Here is a 21,926-nt window from a genome sequence, read left to right as displayed (position 1 = left end):
GCTTGTGTCCAATGAGTGGGAGCACTTTATGTCCAGCTAGTGGGAGCACTTCTCAGGACTGACTCAGGAGAGAAGAAACACGCTATTTTGAGGGAAAGACTTTGAACGGTGTGCTCTCTGCAAAATAACTGGGAGTGATGGGACAAGGCGCAGCCTTCCATGTGAAGCAGCAGCGACAAAATGTACACGTGTGTATGTGCCGATGGACAAGGAATGACATCAATAAATGCACTAATTAAAATCAATGATTGTTTTACCACTGTCTATTAATTAACATCAAGAAAGTTACTCAGGATTTGGTGTCTGTTAATAACTGTACTTATGTTTTCAACTCCCTATATTGATATTGAGGAAAACGGAGGCTCTTGAGAGCAACAGACTTGTTATTGTCCCTTGTAGGCAATAAACAGCTCAGAGGGGTGGAAAAGCAACCACCACCAAAGCCACGTTTGACCCATGCCTTTGCCTCACGAACATGAAAAATGAATTTCAGGACCACAGACAGGGAGGGCGAGTGTTCGGAAGTTTACTACAGGTAAGAGGTTAAGAGACAAGCAAGCTGAGCGGCACAGCTGGAGTAAGTCCCGAGTATGGGATCCCACCGAGAGTCCCTGTGATGGTTAGCTTTATGTGTCACCTGACACAACATACAATTACCTGGGAAGAGTCTTTATGAGGGATGGTCTATGTCAAGTTTGGCCTGTTGTCTTGTATGTGGGGTTTTCTTAATTCAAATTCATTGATGCAGGAAGCCCACCATGGGTGGTACCAATCCTTAGGCAGGGGATCCTGAGCTCTATAAAAGCAGAGAAATTGAGCTGAGCATGAGCAAACAAGTGAGCATACACACATTTCCCTCTGTTCTTGCCTGTGGATGTGATGTTGCAAGCTGTGTGAAGTTCCTGCCTCAACTTCCCCACAGGGATGGATTGAAAACTGGAAACTGAGAGCTAAAGCAAACCCTTTCTCCTTTAAGCTGCCTTTTTCTGGGGTATTATATCACAGGAACAGAAAAAGGAAGTGAAACAGTCCTCATCTGTGTTAGGAAAGCTTTGCTGGACAGAGGCAGGAGCATACAAGGTCCAGTTGTTCTAGTCGTGGAGTGTTCATTCAGCTAGGTTTTGGTCACATCCCTCTTGTAATGCCAGAATGCTACACATTTCTGTCATCACTGGCCTCTGGTCAGGACAGAACCAAGGGAATTTCCAGCCTCTGGCCACACACAAGGGTTGGCTTCAAGACTGTCTTGTTTTTGAGGTCTGCCTTTCCCTAAACTGCCTGATCTAAGAAATTGGAGTTTTCCCCAGATAGCTTACTTTGGGACTGAGGAGGAAAAGCTGAAGCCTGGTGTTAACTGGACAGGAATGCATTTCCCGGGAAGAGTCCACACAGTTCTGACAACTTGCTAGAGCACCTTGCATGGGTTACTGACGCTGACACATTGATGGGCTAGTGATTGGCAGGACCACACCTTGATGGGGACTGCTTAGATACACATACCTCTTGCCTTGTGTCAGGACCCCAAAGACAACCTTGAGGGTTTGGGAGTCAGGAGGAGGTCACCAAACTTCTATTTGTGCCATTGCGGCTACATTGAATACTTCTCTATTTTTTAAAAATAATTTGCTTCCCTTATTGTCTCTGTAAGTAGCCTATTGAAGGCGCGTGCTGAGTCTAGACTGTTAGACTTGGGTCCTAACATCTCTGGTAAGGACTGATATTTTCTTCAGCACACACAGGTGTGTAATGCCACCTCCAGATGTTTTTTCCTCCTTTGTTCTCACTGAAGGGCTAGAGAATGCCCCTCAGATCCTGTCCCAAGTGTAGGCACAGCCACCCCTCGACTGTGTAGCCGACTTCCCTGAAATAATCAGCTGCTAAGGAACAAATGTTGCCTCGTGCTTTCACAGGTTTCTGCCATCACATCACACACATGGACTGAGAGCTCAGGGCAGAAAGAGGTCTGTACCCTTCACGGCCAGCAGGGAGTTAAAGCCAGGGAGGAGCTGGGATGCCAATATCCCCTTCAAAGGTACACTTTCATAGACCTAAGTGTCCCCTGCTAAGCCCCACTTCTTAAAAGTTCTACCCACTCCTCATAGCTGGGGAACAAGCTTCCATGCAACCTCAGTGGAACGTGCTAGTCCTGGCTCTCATGCCCTCTCTGGTGTTGCCCCTACACTCAATTCCCATCTATTCCAGTTCCCTATCCTTATTGTGACAAACACCCTGACAAAAAGCAGCTTATGGATGAAAGGGCTGATTTTAGCTCACAGTTCCAGGTTATGGTCATCACTGAGGGGAAGTCACAGCAGAACCCGAGACAGCTGCCAGTCACATCACATCTGTAGTCAAGAGCAGAGAGAAACGCATGCTGCCAGGCATGCTCACCTGCTTGCTTGTGCCCAGTTCTATCTCTCCATTCTTATACAGTTTAGACCTCCTGCCTCGGGGTCGTTGACACATATAGTGGGCTGTGTCTTCCCAAGTCAATGATCTTAATTAAGACAATCCTTCAATGACATCTTCTCCGGCCAACCCAATGTAGACAATCCCTACTCAAAGACCTCTTTCCAAGTGATTAGGTCATGTCAAGTTGATGGTTAAAGCTAACCTCACACTGTCTGACTTGGTTCCTGTCTTTCTCTCTTGCAGCTTCTTTCATTGCATCGATCACTGTTAACATATCTTTGCATCATTAGCATCCGACTCTCTGGAGACCCCAAGCTCCAGTGAGCCTGACACCAAGTCCCTTTGCATTGATGTCAGATCTACAGCACCCAGCACAGCACCTGGAACAAAGTGGTGCTTGATAAATATCAATACCATTAATTAATATTAGTGGCAATGCTAAATGGCTTCCAACGCACCTGGGGTGTGCATCAATACTCTCTAAATGGTTGCAAAGTTTGTCCTGGTGGCTTTCCCTCCTCTGAGCAGAGGCAGGTTCCAGATAGAAATGCATGTGGAAAATAAACTGTCATTGGATGCACTTTGGGGCCTGTGTGTGTATATATATGTATGCATGTGCATATATATGTGTGTTTTTCTGTGTGTGTATATGTATGCATGTGCATATATATGCGTGTATTTCTCTCTCTGTGTGTATATGTATGTGTGTGCATATATGTGAATTTCTCTCTGCAAATATATGTGTTTGTGTTTATATATGTGTGTTTCTCTTTCTGTGTATGTGTGTGTTTGTATATGTGCTGTGCACAGATATAAAGGTCAGTGGTATTCTGTCACATTGCTTTCTTCCTTAGGACAAGATCTCTGCATGAACCTGGAGCTAGGTCAGCAGCCAGCAAGTGCCAGCCATTCTCCTGTCTCCATCTTCTCTCCCCCCAGTGCTGGGGTTACAGGGCATGGGCTGACCTGCCTCTGCTGTTAAACGTGGATAACAGAGATTGGAACTCAAGGCTGCACATTTTGCAGCAAGCACTCTTACTCACAGAGGCAGTTCACCGGCCCCAAGCTCTTGGCTTTTGAAGCCATTGAACTCTCAGGGCCATTTGTTACTGTGTGTGGTACAACCTTGCCTATCTTTGAGAGTGTGCAGCTAAGGATACAAATGTCCCAAGTGGCCTTTCACAGTTATTATCTCAGTCCAGACTAGGAAGAAAAATAGTGCTGATCTCAGTGGTAGCTGATCAGCTGAATTCTCCCAAGCAGAAGGTCTCTACACAGAACAGATAAGACCAGAAAAAATGACAACCGTTTTAGCAAAATGAAACATCTTCATATTTCAAAACCCCGAGCTGCAAACAAGGGACTCTGATGACCACCGACTGCAAGTGTAGAACATGATGAGAGAGATCACCGATTTTCAATAAAATATTTTTTTCCACTTGTTTTTTAAAAGATTATTTACTGAGCACCTATTCCGAACCTGGCATTTCTGTGTGATTTATCAGGGGAAAGAAGAGAGTGAAAATTCCTACTGGCCTAGTGTTTACATCCAAGGGAGATGCATGTGATAAACAGTCAACACGGCACATAGATAAGGGGACAACGTGATAGAAAGTTGTATGTGAAGAAAAAAAATACACATCTGGTTTTTAAAATGTGTAGCCGAGAAAACTAGGCCAGAAATGGTGAGAAGGACGCTGCTCTCCCAAATGGAGGGCTCTTTTTAAAAAAGAGACTTTTGAGCAAAAATGTGAAGAGAGAAAGAGAGAGACAGAGACAGAGAGAGACACAGAGAGAGAAAGAGAGAGAGATGCAGTAATCAAGGAAAGGGAAATATTGCCTGTGCAAAAACTCTGGTGTGGGGGCGAGCCTGGCATTGCACAGAAATATTCTTTGAACTAATCTTGAACTTTCTTTTTCTCCTTAAGACTCAGGAAATGAATAACTCACAAGTCCCAGAAAGTCCTGAAAGTTACAGGATTACAAAGTTTTACTGCTGTATAGGTAGTAAAGACCATCTGTGTAAGGTCTACTCTGCTGAATGGTTTGCAAGTACTACAGAGGGCTCCATTCTTCATAAATCACCAGCCAAGTCAGTGTGGGCACTTTGGAGATGTAGCCCCCTTGGAATCATCTCTGATTCTGTGACCCCCCTCTGACCCACACTCCTGTGGTGACTTTAGGCAGGCAAACTTGGACTAGTAGAATTTCTTCTCTGGCCTGACATTGGTTCTATATCTGGGATGAGATATTTGTTCACATTTTCCCAGGAAAAGTCATACACTACCAGGGTGCTTGAGGTACGGTGAAGGATAATGGATTGTCTAGGTGTGTGAAACACATGAAAACACATGAATGGGAAGAGAAGGGAGAAGGGTGTGCGTGTATGTAGGAGTGCATGTGCACATCTGTCAGTGCATGTGTGTAAACTTATGTACATGTGTGTACATATGTGTGTAGGTGTGTGTGCATATGTGTGGGTAGGTATGTATGTGCTTGTATATGTGTGCATACATGTGTATGCATTCACATTGAAGGCAGAGGTCAACCTTGGGTATTGCTCCTTAAGAACCTTTTTTAGGTCAGATTGTACATGTATTTATTATAAATGTATTTCAATTTTGTTTTAAGATACTTTCATAATAAAGTTCTAAGAGAATTAGTGATGAGACCAGTAAAGACATTGAGAAAATTTTTTAACCCTGCAGCTGACAGTCCAGGCTAATGTTCCCTATTCCTAGACCCACTGGCTAAGTCAAGAAACTGTAGATGAACCTAGCTCTCAAATAGGATGGGATAAGACTGTTGGCCCCTCTGCTCTGAGTTTGGACCAGAAGGGGAAGTTTAAGAGCCAAAAGGGAGAATGGGAAACCAAGCCACTGATTTACACATGGTAGCAATCTGGGTTGGGTATCACTTCTTCGAGTGGCCCCACTTTCGGCCCCTTCCTCTCTGTGTCCTGCCCATCAAGATGTGGAGAATCACCATCACGAATTTCTGCTGCCATTCCTTCCTGCCACTGTGCCTTCCCCTGCCGTGACAGACTTCCCTGAAACCCTGAGCCAAGACAAACTCCTTCTCCTCTGAGTTGCTTCTATCAGGAGTTTGGCTAAGGTCACTATAATCAGAGCCATATACAGTTTTTAAAAAAGCGATTTTATCATTTATTTATGTGTATGTGTGAGTATGTGCATGCATGTGGAGGTGCCCTTAGAAGCCAAAATAGGACATCATTTCCCCTGCAGCTAGAGTTACAGGAAGTTGTAAGCCCACTTGCCATGGGTGCTGGGCACTGGACTTGGGTCCCCTGGAAGAGCAGGGTTACTCCTAAATGCTGAGCTATCTTTCCAACTCCATGACTTTTTTTTTTTTTTTTTGAAACAGGCTCTCATGTAGCCTAGGTTAGCCCAGAACTCACCAAAAGCTCAGGATGACCTTGAACTTATGATCCTTCTGCTTTTACCTCAGAGTGCTGAGATTACATGTGTGCACCATTATGTCCAGTTTCTGTGGCTTTAGGGATGGAACCCGGGGCTCCCTGAGTGTGCTATGGCCCAAGTGTTGTAGATGTAGGGATACATGGCTTCCTGATACAAAACTCATATTATCTCACTGAAGAGTCTTAGAGACACTGAAACTAAATGAATCATTAGATACAGCATATAGTGAGAGCCAGGTTCAGAACCCAGTTTCCAAATTCCTTATCCCTTAACTGTGACTTCCTGGGCCTCCATGACTTCCTGTGTATCGGTGTGTTTACACACCTCCCCTGCCTTGCTGGCTTTGTGTAAGAGACTTAATCTCCACAATCGCTTCTAGCAACCCAACTTCAACCCCTCCCATGTCTGTAGACTCTTCATGGTCCCCGAAGGAGAAAGGAGTCATAGCCCCTGAGCATCCCAGCTACCATTGCACCCACTCTCCACATGTCTAGAAACATTTCATGTGTGATTTCCAGTAAACAGATGGAAATACTGCCTCTGGACTGAGCATGTGCAGGTGTTTTTCTCATGTCCCTAAACAACATGGTATAGTGTCTGATGGGAAGGTGTGCATGGGTTATTTGCAGGCCATGAGTTTTTACCTAGGGATGTGAATATTCATGGAGTTTGATAACTGCAGGGAAATCCTTGCCCTTATCACTTCTGTTTTTTTTTTTTCTGTTTTATCTCTTCCCATTTCTTCTCTCCTCGCTCTATGATTCTACCCTTATCTCCCTATGAAGTTTGATGACAATGGCATTCCATGGTACTGTGATCTGTTATTGACCCCTGGTCCAGTTCTTTTGTCTTTAGTTAATCCCTTCAGGAAACCCTTTACCTATCCCAGTAGAGATCTTAGAGCGTTCTCTAATATTTTCTTGTCCCTTACTATCATATCAGATGTGTCCAGGGCCCTTCATTTGTTAGACAAGCACTGTGCCACTGAGTTACAATCAGTTCCCTCACTGGGGGATTCTAGGCAGGTGCTCTACTACTGAGCCACACCCCAGCCCCTCACTGGGGGATTCTAGGCAGGTACTCTACCACTGTACTAGAGACTTAAACATCAAGAATGAACACTTGCAGCTTAGGGCCAACATTGGCCATGAGTTTTATTTGTGAACAGCAAAATAAATGTGGTATATTGAAGTAGAGAAGGGACTTGGGGGCTCTTGGAACCTCTTGAACTTCTAAGAAGCGGGTTTGGAAGCTTCTTAACCACTGACAAGCCTCATAACCCATACTGGCTATCAGCTGCTGCAGCTGATCCTCGAGGTCCCATGGGATTTGCTTGCCTGACTCCTCCTATCCCCACACTGGGAGCTGCTGCCACTACTGGCTCTTGACACGGAACACAGCTGCTCTTCTCCAGCCACTCTGGGCAGGAGGAGACCGGTGAGGTCCATTTCTTGGCTTTTTCTGGCTCCTATCTCTAAGTCCTTTTTCGGTCACTGACAATTAGGCACCCATCCACACACACAGCTGCCCAGGGAGGATGACAGAGGGGATAGAGCAGTTTCCAGACACAGACAGCATCCCAAACATAGACATGAGGGTTGGAGGCATGAAGGACAGAATGAATAATACACACAGTGAGATGTTAGAATGCACATGTCCCCACTGACAGAATGAGTGCCCCTAAAGCACAATTGTGCTCATTTTGATGCCTAGTCTTGGTCTTTAACGTGACTCTATCCGGAACAAACTATAATCCAGAAACAGAGGGCACACCTGTGAGGTTGAAGTGGGTGAATCCACTTCTAATCTGGACCTTTGGGATAGGAAGACACACCTCGGATCTGGATCTTGAGGCTGGATGACACACACATTTAATCCAGATTTTGAGGCAGGAAAACACACCTTTAACTTGGCCCACACCTTCTACTGAAGCCTATATAAAGACAACGGAGGAAGGAAGCGTTGTCTCTCTGCCTGCTTTCCCTTACCTTGCTAGCCATTGTTGGATTAGTTGAACTACAGTCTGTAAGTCATTCCTGTAAGTCACACACACACATGCACACACACACACACACACACACACACACACACACACACACACACACACACATTCACTTCATAAGTTCTGTGACTCCAGAGAACCCCTACTAATACAGTCACATCACTTTACACTAAAGCCACCAATGTACCCAATGAGAGTCAGGGCCACCCCAGTCCACCCTCCTAATCTGGGCTCCCACAGTGACCTCCCATGGTGGCTCTACTCAGCATCCCCGGGCCATTCAGAACCCCTGGGTGCCCTGCTTTTGTTTGCCTGAAATTTCCATGGCCAGGGATTCCCTTTTCCAATGTATTCAATGTTTACACGCAGAAGTTTTCTTTCAATAATGAAAGTATTGTTGATTTCTTTTTTCTTTTGCTGAGACAGGGTTTCTCTGTGTAGTTTTAGATCCTGTCCTGGAACTTACTTTGTAGATCAGGCTGGCCTAGAACTCAGAAAGATAAGCCTGCCTCAGTCTCCTGAGTGCTGGGATTACAGGCGTGTGTCACCACCTCCAGCTACTATTGTTGTTTTCTTGAGTCAAGATCCTGCCCTCCCTACCCAGCATTCAGTCAGCCACGATCTCACTCCTCTCACTGAAGAATATTTGATTGGAGTCCTCTATGATACTAAATTGAATGCATTTTTGTTAGGGAGGTGAGAAAACGTCTGTTCACCTGAGATAGGATGCCCATAGGAACTCATGGTCCAGCCAATTAGCTGGCCTCAGTATCCTTGTCTGACGCTTGACATTGGTGCTTTCCCTTGGCAAGGCAGGCTCAGTGTCTCCAGAGACTTCCTGTCTTGCAGGGAGCTCAGAAAGCCCCATGGGGGGGGGGCTGGGGAGATGGCTCTGTCAATAACTTGCTTGCCTCCAAAGTGTGCGGACCTGACTTTGACTCCCCCACCCCAGAACTCACATACAAAGCTGGGTGTGGCTGGGCATGCAATTCCAGTAATGATGGAATGGGAGGATATGGGGGATTCCTGGGGGCTTGCTGGCCAGTCAGCCTAGCCTGCTGGTGGCGTTCCAGACCAATAAGAGAACAACTTATTTCTGTTGCTGCGATATGACATCCTGACAAAGGGCAGCTTAAATCTTAGAGTGACAGGTTAGAGTCCACTATTGAGGGGAAGTTGAGGCTGGAACATAACACAGCGACTCATTGTCACACTTACCGTCAAGAGCAGAGGTGAATGAATGCACTCAGGATGCCCACTTGCTGCCTCTACTCAGGGCCAGCCCATGGAATGGTACCATCCACCTCAATTAACCATCAGTGCAATACTCCTCATTGTGCATCAGTAAACCTAACACTGGGGTTTGGGAAGGGGTGTGTGTAGAGACAGTCAGATCCCTAGAGCTCTTTGACCAGCTGGCTTAGTGCAAATGACAAGTTCAGGTCCAGTGAGAGACCTTGTCTCAAAATGTAAGGTGGAGAGTGATTAGGAAGGCACAGAGCCAAATGTGACAAGGTTATGACATGCCTTCTGGAAAATGAAATGTATGTGGTAGTTAAGCTCCACTGAAACCCTTTGTTCAATGTTAATGAGTCAACAGTGTGTGTTAAACACACACGGTGCTTGCTATGTATCCATCAGGGTGATTTAAGTGTTGCAACCAGATAGATGCCTATAGGTCCACAACTTGCGTTTTCCTGAGGGGGAAGGCTGGAGAGCTGCTAGTCCAGTGTTTGTACATCTTTGTAGAGTGAGGTCATCAGACTAATGAGAATCTGTTGTAGATGTTCCCAGGAGCTGGAGGTGCTCCAGCAGTGAGGATTTTGGGGGTGCTCCTACTTCACAATGCTTTCTAAGGTGAGTCTTAGTAGATGGGGATGTAGGCTAGGCATGCAGCTTAGTGGGTAGAGTGCTTGGCCTAGCGAGTGGAAAGCCTTAGACCCTCAGCAGTGCACAAACTGGGGTGGTGTGGCATGCCTGTAATCTCAGGAGTCCAGGAGGTGGAGGCAAGAGGATCATTCTCAGTATGTAGCAAATCTGAGGCCAGTCTGGACTGGCTACATGAGATCTGTCTCAAGAAATAAATAAAAGAAAGACAGAAAGAAAGAAGAAAAAGGCTGAGAGATGGCTCAGTGGGTTAAGTGCTTGCTATGAGGACAGGAATTTGACCCCAGCATCCATGTAAGGTGGGGTTCAGTAGCATGCTCTCATGTAATCATCTCATGTTGTGTAGTGGCAGGAGAATCCAGAAGCTTGGGGACCACTAGCCCAGCATATGTGGCTGTGATTGACAGGACTGTCTAAAACAAGGTAGAGGGCAAGAACTGATACCTGAAGGTGTCCTCTTTGCGCATGTGCTATGACATGTATGTACCTACATTCGCACATATCATACATATCACAACATACACACAATGATAAAAAAAAAAAAGTGACAGGAACAGGGCTGGTACAGCAGTCCTGCCATCGCCACACTCAGGAGGCTAAAATCTGGAGGATCATGAATTCAAGGCCAGCCTGGGCTATGCACAGCAAGGCTAGCCTAAGATACACAACAAAACCTTGTCTCATATCAAACAAAGAAATAAAAAACAAGATGAAGGAATACATCATTTCTTATGTTGTAAGGATGCAATCTACACTTAGTCAGCTTACTGATGTTTTGCTATGGCAACAAAGATGTTCCCTTACTTTACTGCCCACATGGTGTAAGATCATGAGCAAGATGCTTGCAGTGCAATCTCAAGGAGGATCTGGGTTCAAATCCTCAGCAGCCACGTAAAAATTGAGCTCGGCAATGATTCTATAACCCTACTACCAGGGAGGCAGGCAGGCAGGTAGGCAGGCAGGCAGGCAGGCAGGCAGGCAGGCAGGCAGGCAGGCAGGCAGGCAGACAGACAGACAGACTGCTCACTGCTGCCAGCCTGGCCCAATTGGTGGGCTCCAGGGTCAGGGAAGAGACTCTGTCTCAAAACCAAAGGAGGATGATGGAGGAAGCCACAGGCACACTTGTGCACACCCACACAAATAGGCGCGGTGTGCCGTGCTCATGCGCCTGTGTGTGTGCACGCGCATGTACACACACACACACACAAGCACGCGCACATGCACACACACACACACACAAATCAATCAGTTAATTAATCAGTCAATCAAGAGAGAAAGAAAAGGGAAAAGAAAGGAAGGGAAAGGAAAATAAATAAGTCATCTGCATCTCTCCATGAGTCCCAGCAGTAGGACACGAAGACACATCACTACTGCCCGAAGACTGTGGCAAGTCCCAAGTGAAGGAGCATGGAGGAAGGAGAAATACATTTTTCATTATTGGAGCATTTATCTGAAGACCTAATTAACTCAGAGGATGAGACAAATCCCAGCTGATGGATGCAACAGACGCCACCAGAGCTGGCTGCTGTCCTCCAGGAAGCACAGACTGATCAGGCGGCCAGGAGTGGACACCAACAAATGTGATATGCTCAGAGCCTGGCTTCTGCGGGGAATGAGCGATTGTTAATCCAAGCGCAATAAAATAAGAATGGCGCATAAACAATGCTCAGTGTCTTAAAAAATGAAGCCATTAGTGTAACAGCATCTGCTCCTTGCCCTTCCCCCAAAACAGGTGACAAATGCCTTCCACAGGGCCAATTACGATCTTCCACTACTTGGGCAAGAAATGCCACTTTATTATTAGGTGACATCGTGACGCTAAAAAGACACTTAGAAATAAAACCACAGCCTAATCATTTGGCTGAATAAGCTTCCCTGGCATTGGCAGCTCGTATATTTGGTGAAAATCCTTCTTCTTCTTCTTCTTCTTCTTCTTCTTCTTCTTCTTCTTCTTCTTCTTCTTCTTCTTCTTCTCCTTCTCCTTCTCCTTCTCCTTCTCCTCCTCCTCCTCCTCCTCCTCCTCCTCCTCCTCCTTCTCCTTCTCCTTCTCCTTCTTCTTCTTGAACAAGGGCTATTTATTACCGTGAGTGAGTGTGTGTGTGTGTGTGTGTGTGTGTGTGTGTGTAGTTGGGGGACCCAGAGCCTTCATCCATAACTAACTGCTAGGAGTGTCTTGTGTCTCTGAGATCCACAAACTGAGTTAGTATCCTCTTGTCTCTGGGTCCCTGTTCTGCCTGGCTTGTGGAATACCAATGTCTGGATTTCCCAAGTGCTGAGGTTTCAGAATTCCAGTTAGGACTAAGATATCCATGGGTTATCCACTGATGGGTGGAGACAGATGACTTGATTGTTCTGGGGAGACCTTCGATCAGGAGCTCATTGGATGATTCTTTGCATATAAATATGTGTTCATGTGTGTGCACGTGCATGTGTGTGCGCTTGCATGTGTGTGTGAGTCCATAAGGCCAGCCTTGGGTGCCATTCCCCAGCAATATTCAGCTTGGTTCTTTTCTGAGTTAGTTTTTGTTGGCCTGGAGTTTGCCAAGTAGGCTGGTTGACATGCAAGCCCCGGGGATCCCCTGACTCTACTTTCCAGCATTAGGATTACAAACATTCACCACCAAACCCAGCCTCCAGCTTTTGTTTTTTAAACTTATAGATTCTTTGTAGATTTCACATCATGCATCCCGATCCACCCATCTCTCCATCCCCCCTACATCTGCCCTTGCAACCTCACCCCCAAAACAAAACAGAAGTTAAAAGAAAAAAACAGAAAACCAAATCAAAGAAAGAAAAAACAAAGAAAAAAGAGGAATCATCATCATCATCATCATAATAATAATAATAATTTCATTCTGGAAGCTGTGGGGTGGCCCTGTGAGTCACACAGTTCACCCTTTAGTCCCTTCATCTTCACACACAAGTGTTTATTGCCATGAGTCATTGGTCTGGCTCGAGGGTTCTGGCTTCTGCTACACCATCGATAATGGGCTCTCTACTGGGGCTCCTCTTGGATAGCCTGTTGTTAGCCTGTGTCTTGGGGATCCTGCTGTTTTGGATCTGTAGGTTCATCCCCTACTCGTGCTCTAACAGTTCATAGAGATGGATGTTGGGGTGGGCCCACTCATAGCCCCGGTTCTGGGCCTAGGTGGTAGGTAGACTGGTCAGTCCGCCAGCTTTTCCCCATTGCCACCACCAGGGTGAGCTCTCCAGCACTGCTCCAGCTAGCTCACCCAATGCAGCCTATAGCAAGGAGTAGGACCAGTTCTCCTAGTCCCAGTCTCATCTACACTCACACCACCAGGGCCAGCCCCACTGTCTAGCCCAGGCGACATGCAGGACCCCCCTCTCTACTGTAGGGGGCACACAAGAGGGCAGCGCCACCTCTCCTGTTCTCAAGCCCTCTGGGCTAAATCACCTGCACCCCTGACAAAAGGGTCAGCTCTCGTGGGTTTCAGGTCCCCCTCTCCTGTGTGCTGCAGCTGGTGAGGGGCAGGGATAGTTCTCTTGCCTGCTGCAGGTAGCAAGGAGTGGGCGGGAGGACATCTTTCCCTTACCCATGTCACCACATGGCAGATGAGGGGGGCAGGGTCAGCCACCGTCAACAGGGTCAGCTCTAGTGTGCTGCCCAGGGGAGGTATAAGCCCAAGTGCAGGGGCAATGTTTTCCTGAGTGTGGCAGCCATCTCTCCTGCTGCAAGGGGCAGGGCCAGCTATCCTGGGCCAGTGAGGGGTGTGGCCAGCTTAGCATGGTCCCTATGGTCTCTTGTGATAACACAGGCCATGGACATCAACACAGACCCCGGCTGAAGCAGTACCATGGACTCAGACATGGCCCTAGGTAGCAGCCTGGGCTCTGATGTCTCCATGGCCCCCAGGTGGCAGCACAAGCCCCCCCAGATCAGTGTGGCTTCAGCAGGGGCATGACCCTTGGACACCAGGGTGATCTCAGGCAACTGAGCAGACCAGGGTGATGGGGCATGTCCTTCTGTATCTATGTTTCCCTCATTGGTTGGTGAATAAGACAGTGACTGGCCAGTAGCCAGGCAGGGAGTATAGAAGGGCTACAAGATGAAGAGAATTCTGGGGAGAGGGGTGGAGAGAAGCCACCAGGAAATGCCATGTAGTGACAGGGAATACAGGACACACTGGGTGTCCTCTGGTGAGATAAGACCATGGGAAAATACATAGATTAATAGTTATGGGTTAATAATTAAGAGAGAGCTAGCCAGTAAGAAGCCCGAGCCATGGGCCAAACAGTTTATAATTAATGCAAGTCTTTGTGTGTTTATTTGGGGCAAAGCGGCTGTGGGACCAGGTGGGACAGGAACCTCCATCCATACCACGGCATCTGCACAGCCTTCAGTGGTAACAGGAGCCATGGACATCAAACCAGATCCTGGCTGCTGTAGGGCGACAGACCCAGACATGGACCCTGGTAGCAGCCCTGGCCCAGATAATACTGTTGCCCAGAGTGACAGTGCAGGCCATTCAGATCAGCATGGCCTTGGTAGTAGCATGGCCCTTGGACACCCACATGGCCACAGGTTGTGGTCTAGATCCCTGGCATTCATGGAGCCTTTTGTGGCAACATGGGCCACGGACATCAATACAGACACCAGCTGTTGTAGAGCTGTAGACCCAGACATGGTCTTAGGAAGCAGCCCAGGCTGGGATGTCTTCATGGCCCATGTGTCAGCCCAGACCACTCAGATCAGCATGGCCCCTATGGCATTGTGGCTCTTGGACACCGACATGACCATAGGTGGTGGCCTGGACTACAGGCCTCTTCACAGCCCTCCTAGTGACAGGAGCTATAGATGTCAACTCAGGCTCCCTTGGCTGCTTCAGGGCCTCTGACTAAGACTTGGCTCTTGGCCATAGCCCAGGCCTGGACGTCACCTTGGGCTCGGTTGGCAAGCAGGCCATTCACGTTAACCAGTTTCTCAGAGCCCTCAACTCTTCAGACGCACCTCTCTCCCCAGCCCATGAACCACTCCACCCCAGCCTATCTCTCTCCCTCTTCCCCATGCTGTACTCACTGACCATAATGGTGCTGACCACCCGGTGCCAGAGGCTCCTGGTTGGCATGGAGCTGTTACTGTTGTCCTGTGAAGGGCTCAGGGCTAGAATCCCCAGGCAGTGCTTGGTTGAGTCCTGCTCACCCCAGCCAAATGGCAAGGCATAGAGCTGGGTTTTTTGTTTGTTTGTTTGTTTTGTTTTGTTTTTTAATGGGTCTTCAGTTCCTCACATTTGTGAACAATAAATTACCAGCTGAGTCATCTCCGTAGTCCTTAAGTTTGATTTAAAAAAAAAAAATTATTTTGCCAGGTGGTGGTGCACACCTTTAATCCCAGTACTTGGGAGGCAGAGTCAGGTGGATCTCTGTGAGTTCAAGGTCAGCCTGGTCTACATAGTGAGTTCTAGGACAACCAAGGCTACACAGAGAAACTCTGTCTCAAAAAAAAAAAAAAAAAAAAAAAAAAAAAAAAAAAAAAAACCAAAACCCAAAAACCAAAATGAAAACAAACAAACAAGATTCTTTTAATTGTGTGTATGTGTGTGATGTCATGAGTGCAGGTGCCCACAGAGGTCAGAGATCAGAGCCCCTGGAGCTGGCTGTGCAAGCAGTCCTGAACTACCTGATGTGGGGGCTGGAGCTTGGGTCACCTGCAAGAGCAGTTCATATGACTTAGGGAGACCCCGTCTCAAAAGAAAAAAGAGGGCTGGGGTGTGACTCAGCTGTAGAGTGCTTGTCTACCCCCCCCCCCCGTGAGGGGCTAGGGCGTGCCCATGGCTCGACCATAGAGCATTTGCCTGGCATGTTGGAGAGCCTTGGTTCAGTCCCCAGCACCCTTTAAAAATGTTGGCAACGCTGGAAAAACTGGGGGGAAGATTCAGTGTCTGGCCACTATGGAAAAACCATCAGCTTCAAGATTTTAAGTGTGAAGTCACCAGAGTTCTGGAGCTGCCCGAGACCCCCCACCCCCAGATACTCACCCATTGACAGCACAAAACTCCTCACACAGGCTCCTCAGCTGGAAGGCAGAACCAACCAAATGTATATTAAGAGATGAAACATGAAACAGCAGGAGCTACATTTGTGCAGGGGAACATTTTCTGGCAAAAACTGAAATGAAGTACCAAAGTATACTACAATATGGATGGACCTCAGAGGCCTCATGCTAAAGAAAGTGAGTCACAGAACACCAAGGGTTGTATTGTGTAGGAGGAGTGTTTCATCAGGGCTGCCGGCTCCCCAATAACCACTGAGCCGGCTCCCCAATAACCACTGAGCTTGGCCCATAGCTCAGGCTTGTTAGTAACTAACTCTTACAACTTACATTAACCCATATTTCTTATCTACGCTCTACCACGCGGCGGCACCATTCTTCAGCACAGCATGTTCCTCTCCTGCTTCCACTGTGTCTGGCGGTCCACTCCTGTGTCAGTCTGGCTCTGCCCCCTAACCTCTTCCTGCCTAGCTATTGGCCAGTTGGCTCTTTATTAAGCCAGTGAGAGCAACACATCTTCATAGTGTACAAAGGATTATTCCACAGCAGGGTTGTGAGAGTCCACCATGGACTCTCTGGGAAGAGCAGCACCCCCCACCAAAGCTCCAGTGAGGTTGGTTTACTGACTAGGACTTCAGTGCCTGGGGGGAGTTTGCAATTTGCAGGTCCCAGAGCCTAATTACAGCTTATCTCGGGCTAGCCTCAGACTCATCCATACATTCCTTGCCCCCCCTCTGTGTCTGAGCTGACCTCTTGTGACTAATGAAGAAACCTTGTGGAATGTATTAATGGACCACCATCTTCTATCCCACCAAAGACTAGAGGCATCATCAGACAGTGTCTGAAGCCTATGGATTTTTGCTCTAACTGCTTGAGTGACTTCTTCCTACCAATGTATTTGAAGCAATGGTTTGATTCATGACTTTCCTTGTTCTATGACTATAAAAATTGCTGCCACACTGGAACATGGAAATTGGGGGAATTGTGAATCTGTGTTCCTGGGCCGTGGCCACTTATATTTGGCTCCAGAGGTCAGAGGTTTGTTTGTTATTTATTTATTTACCTGTTTACTGTTATTTATATACAGCCTAGAAACATCAGATCTATAGAGACAGCTGAGCAGTGTTGGCTCGGGGTGGGATGGGGGAAAAGTATTCATGGAACCAGGGCTCCCCCCCACACTTCCACAAATGTAGACTATTCTAGAAGCTTATTTGTTGATGGATGCAAAGCTGTGTGAACACACTAAGTCTCTACACTGTAAATGTTAAGTAGAGTTATATCTGAAGAAATCCAATAAGATCTATTCCTTATCCTGGTTGATTTATATATCTTCTTGTGGTCTGTCTGTGCACATGCATGTACAGGTATGTGCACATGTAGAGGTCAGCCTCACGTGTTGCTCCTCGGGTGCCATCCAAATTGTCTTTTGATGAAGGCTCTCTCACTGTCCTGGAGCTCACTGAAGCAGCTAGCCTGGCCAGAGCTTGCCTCCCCAGTGCTGTGTGTCATTATGCCCACTTTGCTACTTGGACTTGGGTACTGAGGTCCCCATTCTTGCACGACAAACCACTGGAGCCACCTCCTGGTACTCATATCACCTCCTCACTGGGGGCTACAATAGCAGCTGTCATGGTCAGTGACTGAAGCCATGAAAAGCACCACCTGTTGGCTTTAGAGTTCACAACAAGCACAGATCCTGCAGTCCTGGTTCAGGACTTCACGGCAAGCTTGTATTTTGGCACATATCATGCTGGTTCTGGCCAGATGTCCCCATAAAGAACACATCAGTGTTTTAGAATGAGTGATAGCCATTAAGTGGGTCTACAATAGAATGTGGAAACCCCAAACAACTCAAAAATTTACCCTGATTGCAGGTACTGCCCCTTGAAGTTACCATGGAAACAGACGCCTGCTGACGGATGCTGTTTTGGTTCATGGCTCTGGGGTACCCACATTCTGCATGGAGAAATGCAGGCCCAGAGCTCAGAAGCTGTGTCTTTCTCCTGCCCATGGACTGTCCTTTAAAACAACTGTAATCTGGGGTGTCTGTGAAGTCACACAGTGTCCTCAGCCCAGGTGGGAGTGGTGATGATACACACCCGTAATCCCAGCACATGGGTGGAGGCAAGATTGGGAGTTCAAGGTCATCCTTAGGTACCTGGAGATTTTGAGACCAGCCTGGGTTACATTAAATCTCATCTGAAAAAAAAAACAAAAACAAAAACAAATTATAAGGGGTTGGAGAGCTGGCCCAGCCAGTAGAGTACTTGCTGTACAAACATGAGTGCTCAAGTTCAGATCTCTAGCACCTGTGTCAAAATCTGAGTGGCTACATACACCTGTAACCCTATCTTGCTGAGAAGGCAGAGACAGGAGGATTCCCCTGCTTACCAGTCAGCCTGGCCAAATTGGCTCTCTCCAGGTTCTGTGAGAAACCCTGTCTCAAATAAATAAATAAATAAAGTGGAAAAGTGTAGAGTAATTAAGGAAAACAACTGATGTTGACCTCTGGCTCCCTACATTCACTCTCACACAGCCACACATACAAAAACATGTTTTCACACATATGTGAACACACATACACACACACACACACACATTTTTAAAAATAAAACACCACCAACAAAAAAAATAGAGTCCTCTGTTGTTTCTGTTGGGATTTTGGTTGCCACTCAGGGCAACTCCTCTTAGTACAGCACCTTTCACTCCCACAGGGTCACATACCAGATATATTGCATATCTATACTATGATTCATAACACCAGCAAAATTATAGTTATGAAGTAGCAACAAAATACTTTTGTGGTCGTCACAACATGAGGAATTGTGTTAAAAGGTCCCAGCATTAGGAAGGTTGAGGACCACTGTTTTAGTGGGACATATGCAAAGTGAAGTAGGACCCTCCTCCAACCTCAGTGCCCAAATTTTTCATTTGTGTCTAACGTGGCTTGATTTTAGTTCTCCAGTGCTGTGAACAAATGTCTGGTGTGATGGGAAAATGCCACCTTGGAACTGAGTCACAAGCCGACAGCCAGGAGTGATGGAGGGCACTCATGGGCCGCCATGCTGGTAGATGTTGGGTTCTGCCATCATCTTTGTGCCTTGTGACCTCCACGGGGGCACAGGAGGGGTCCCAGGGCTCCAGACTATTTTGAATTTCTCCAGACACTTAGAATATGAAATGAGAGTTTAAGGACCAAAAAATGTAAATCTGAGGTGTGGGGTGGGGCATGGGTTCTAGAGAAAAAGCAAAGCAAACCACCAACAACAGACAGAAGACTTGGGGCTCAGAATGCTCTGCCTGTTATGAGTCATCTGCTTTGTTTCCTTCCACAGAGCTTCCCTAATCTTTATAATTCCGGCCTCTGATGTCTGCCAGCCCCATCAAACTCCTTTACAGTAGAGGAGGCGCAGCCTGGCTCACCCACTAAGAAGGTTTTGGGGTTTCAAGCTTTCATTTTTCCATTTTTCTCATCCTCACTGTGTAGAAATTTGGCTAGTGTTTTGCATTATGAAGGACTGATGCTAGGCCTTTGCTGTGATTATGCTGATGGCCAAAGGGGACAGAAGGGGCGGAGCTCGTCTGAAAAGTGCAGGCCACCTGCCCTGCACAGCACGTGGGGCCTGCCTGTGAATTGCTCTCCTGATTCTAAAACAAAACATCTCCAACATTGCACCTGCTTTGCAGCCAGCGGCGATAACCTGCTCTGATGGAAGTCATGCGGGTTATTGCCTGGAAACCAGAAAGTAAAGAAAACCCATTAAAATGTTATTTTTATTTTTTATTTTTTGTGGGATAACAGTTTTGACTTTTATCTCACATGGAAAATGAGCTGTAAATGAACTCCAGGCTCCTTTGTTACAGTCTACAGGTGGATGCCTATTTGTGTTAAGATTTTTATGTGATAGTTTTGTCTTTACAGACTTGTTGAATAGGTCTTGGTCTCCCTCCCTCCACCCCTCCTCCTTCCCTCCTCCTACTCTCCTCCCTCCCTCTTCCATCTCCCCTCTCTCTCCTCTCTCTCTCTTCTCCCTCCCTGCTTTATTTCCTTTAACATGGTCTCTGTATCCTTTGCTGCCCACAAACTTGCTATATAGCTGAGGATGGCCTTGAACTCCTATCTTTTCCCTCTGTTTCCCAGGTGCTGGGATTATAGGCAGCTGGTATGTATAGGGGTCACACCTGGTTTATGCATTGCTGGGGATAAATGGAGGGCGGGTCCACACAGGCTAGGCAAACACTCTGTTGACAGAGCTGCATCTACATCTAGACCTACATCTAGAACTTTTATGATATAAATATAGTGTTTTTAAATTGATCGTGCTATTCTCTACTATAAGGACAATGTGTCTGAGCTGGTCTCATCCATAGAGACACTTGCATGAGGGCAAGACCTGAGTTTGCTCCTTGGGTCTTACAAGGTGACAGAAGAGAGCTGACTCCATACAGAGAATTCTCTTCTGCCCAAGAACCATGACATGCACACATACACACACACACACACACACACACACACACACACACACACACCACACACACAAACTCCTGTTGTTTGTGTGTGTATGTGTCTGTAAGAATGTTTGCCTCTGGTGTGTGTGCAGGTGCCTCCAGAGGCCAGAAGGGGGCATCAGATCTGGAGCTGGAGTTAGAGATGGTTGTGAGTCACACGATGTGGGTGCTGGGAAGCCATCTCTTGTCCTCTGAAACAGTAGTTAGAGGTCTTAACTGCTGGTCATCTCTCCAGCCCCCAAATACATTTTTTGACTTTTCTCAATTCTTTGTGGATTTTACACCAGGCATTCGATCCCACCTATCTTGTCTCCTCACATCTGCCCTCTGCCCTTGCAACCTTCCCTGCCAAATCAAAACAACACCCCAAAAGCCCCCAAACTATACAAAACAAAGAAAGAAATCAAAACAAAAAAATTTAAAAAGACACACACACACACACACACACACACACACACACACACATATTCCCCACCCCCCTTTTTTTTTTTTCAAGACAGGGTTTCTCTGTATTGCTTTGGAGCCTGTCCTGAAACTCACTCTGTAGACCAGGCTGGCCTTGAACTCACAGAGATCCGCCTGCCTTTGCCTCCCAAGCGCTGGGATTCAAGGTGTGCATGCCAACACCTGGCATCTACATTGCTTGTTTAAGGAAACTCAAAAAATGCACAGAATCATAGAAAGAAAATATACCTTTCCAAGCTGAGCCTCCCGGTGGTTCGTTCTGTGAGTTCTAGAATGCATTTACCATGATCTGTTTTGTTTGGCTGTCTACTTTTGTACTCACTTAGGAGGTTCCCAGTCTATCATCTGTACATGAATCCGTGTGCTCTTTTAGTTGCTACTGGAAGCTGGGCATGAGGTGCATGTCTGCAATCCCAGCATTGCCATGAGTTCAAAGCTAGTCTGGTTATCTAAGTTAAAGGCTAACCTGTGCTACATACTCAGCTGAAGGACAGCCTGGACTACAGAGTGGAACCCTGTCTTAGAAGAAATTGCAGTTAGTGACTTTTCCCCACTAGAAGCTTGTCTACCTCCCTGGTACCCTGAAAGCCAGTCAGCAGTGGGAAACCTCTAGGTTAGTAGCATCCTGATTTCCCCAAGTCCCCATGACCCTAGTGTGTGGTGTCTTCAGTAATAGAGTCTTACCATCAAGCTCTGGTTGGTAATCAAGAGCAATGACAGCAGCCTGCACCATTTTATTTATTTATTTATTCATTCATTCATTTATTTATTTATTATTTATTTATTTAGAGAATACTTTATTAGCCTGCATCATTTTTAAGGGGTTTCTGTGACCCCCCTGTCTAACAACTCAAAGAGGAGATACTCCATCCCCTGTGCAGGGGACCCCAGTTAAAATTGTGTGTGTGTGTGTGTGTGTGTGTGTGCGCGCGCGCGCATATATGTGTATTTTTAGGAAGCTCATTAAATAGGGTTTCATATGACTTTTTTCAAATGCAGCTTGTGTTCGGCCTCCCATCCGCTCCGGTCATACCCCATTCTCTTCCTTGTTTAAACTTACACCCATTGCCCGTCTTTTTTATTTTTGTTTGCTTGTTTTCTTTTTTGAAGGGGTTTCTCTGTGTTACAGCTCTGGTTGTCCTGGAACTCCCTTTGTAGACCAGACTGGCCAGAACTCACAGAGATCTGCCTGCCT

Source organism: Phodopus roborovskii, unplaced genomic scaffold (genome assembly GCF_943737965.1).
Source record: "Phodopus roborovskii unplaced genomic scaffold, PHOROB, whole genome shotgun sequence".
Lineage (NCBI taxonomy): Eukaryota > Metazoa > Chordata > Mammalia > Rodentia > Cricetidae > Phodopus > Phodopus roborovskii.
The sequence above is the reverse complement of the archived record's forward strand: the minus strand, read 5'-3'. Positions refer to the sequence as shown.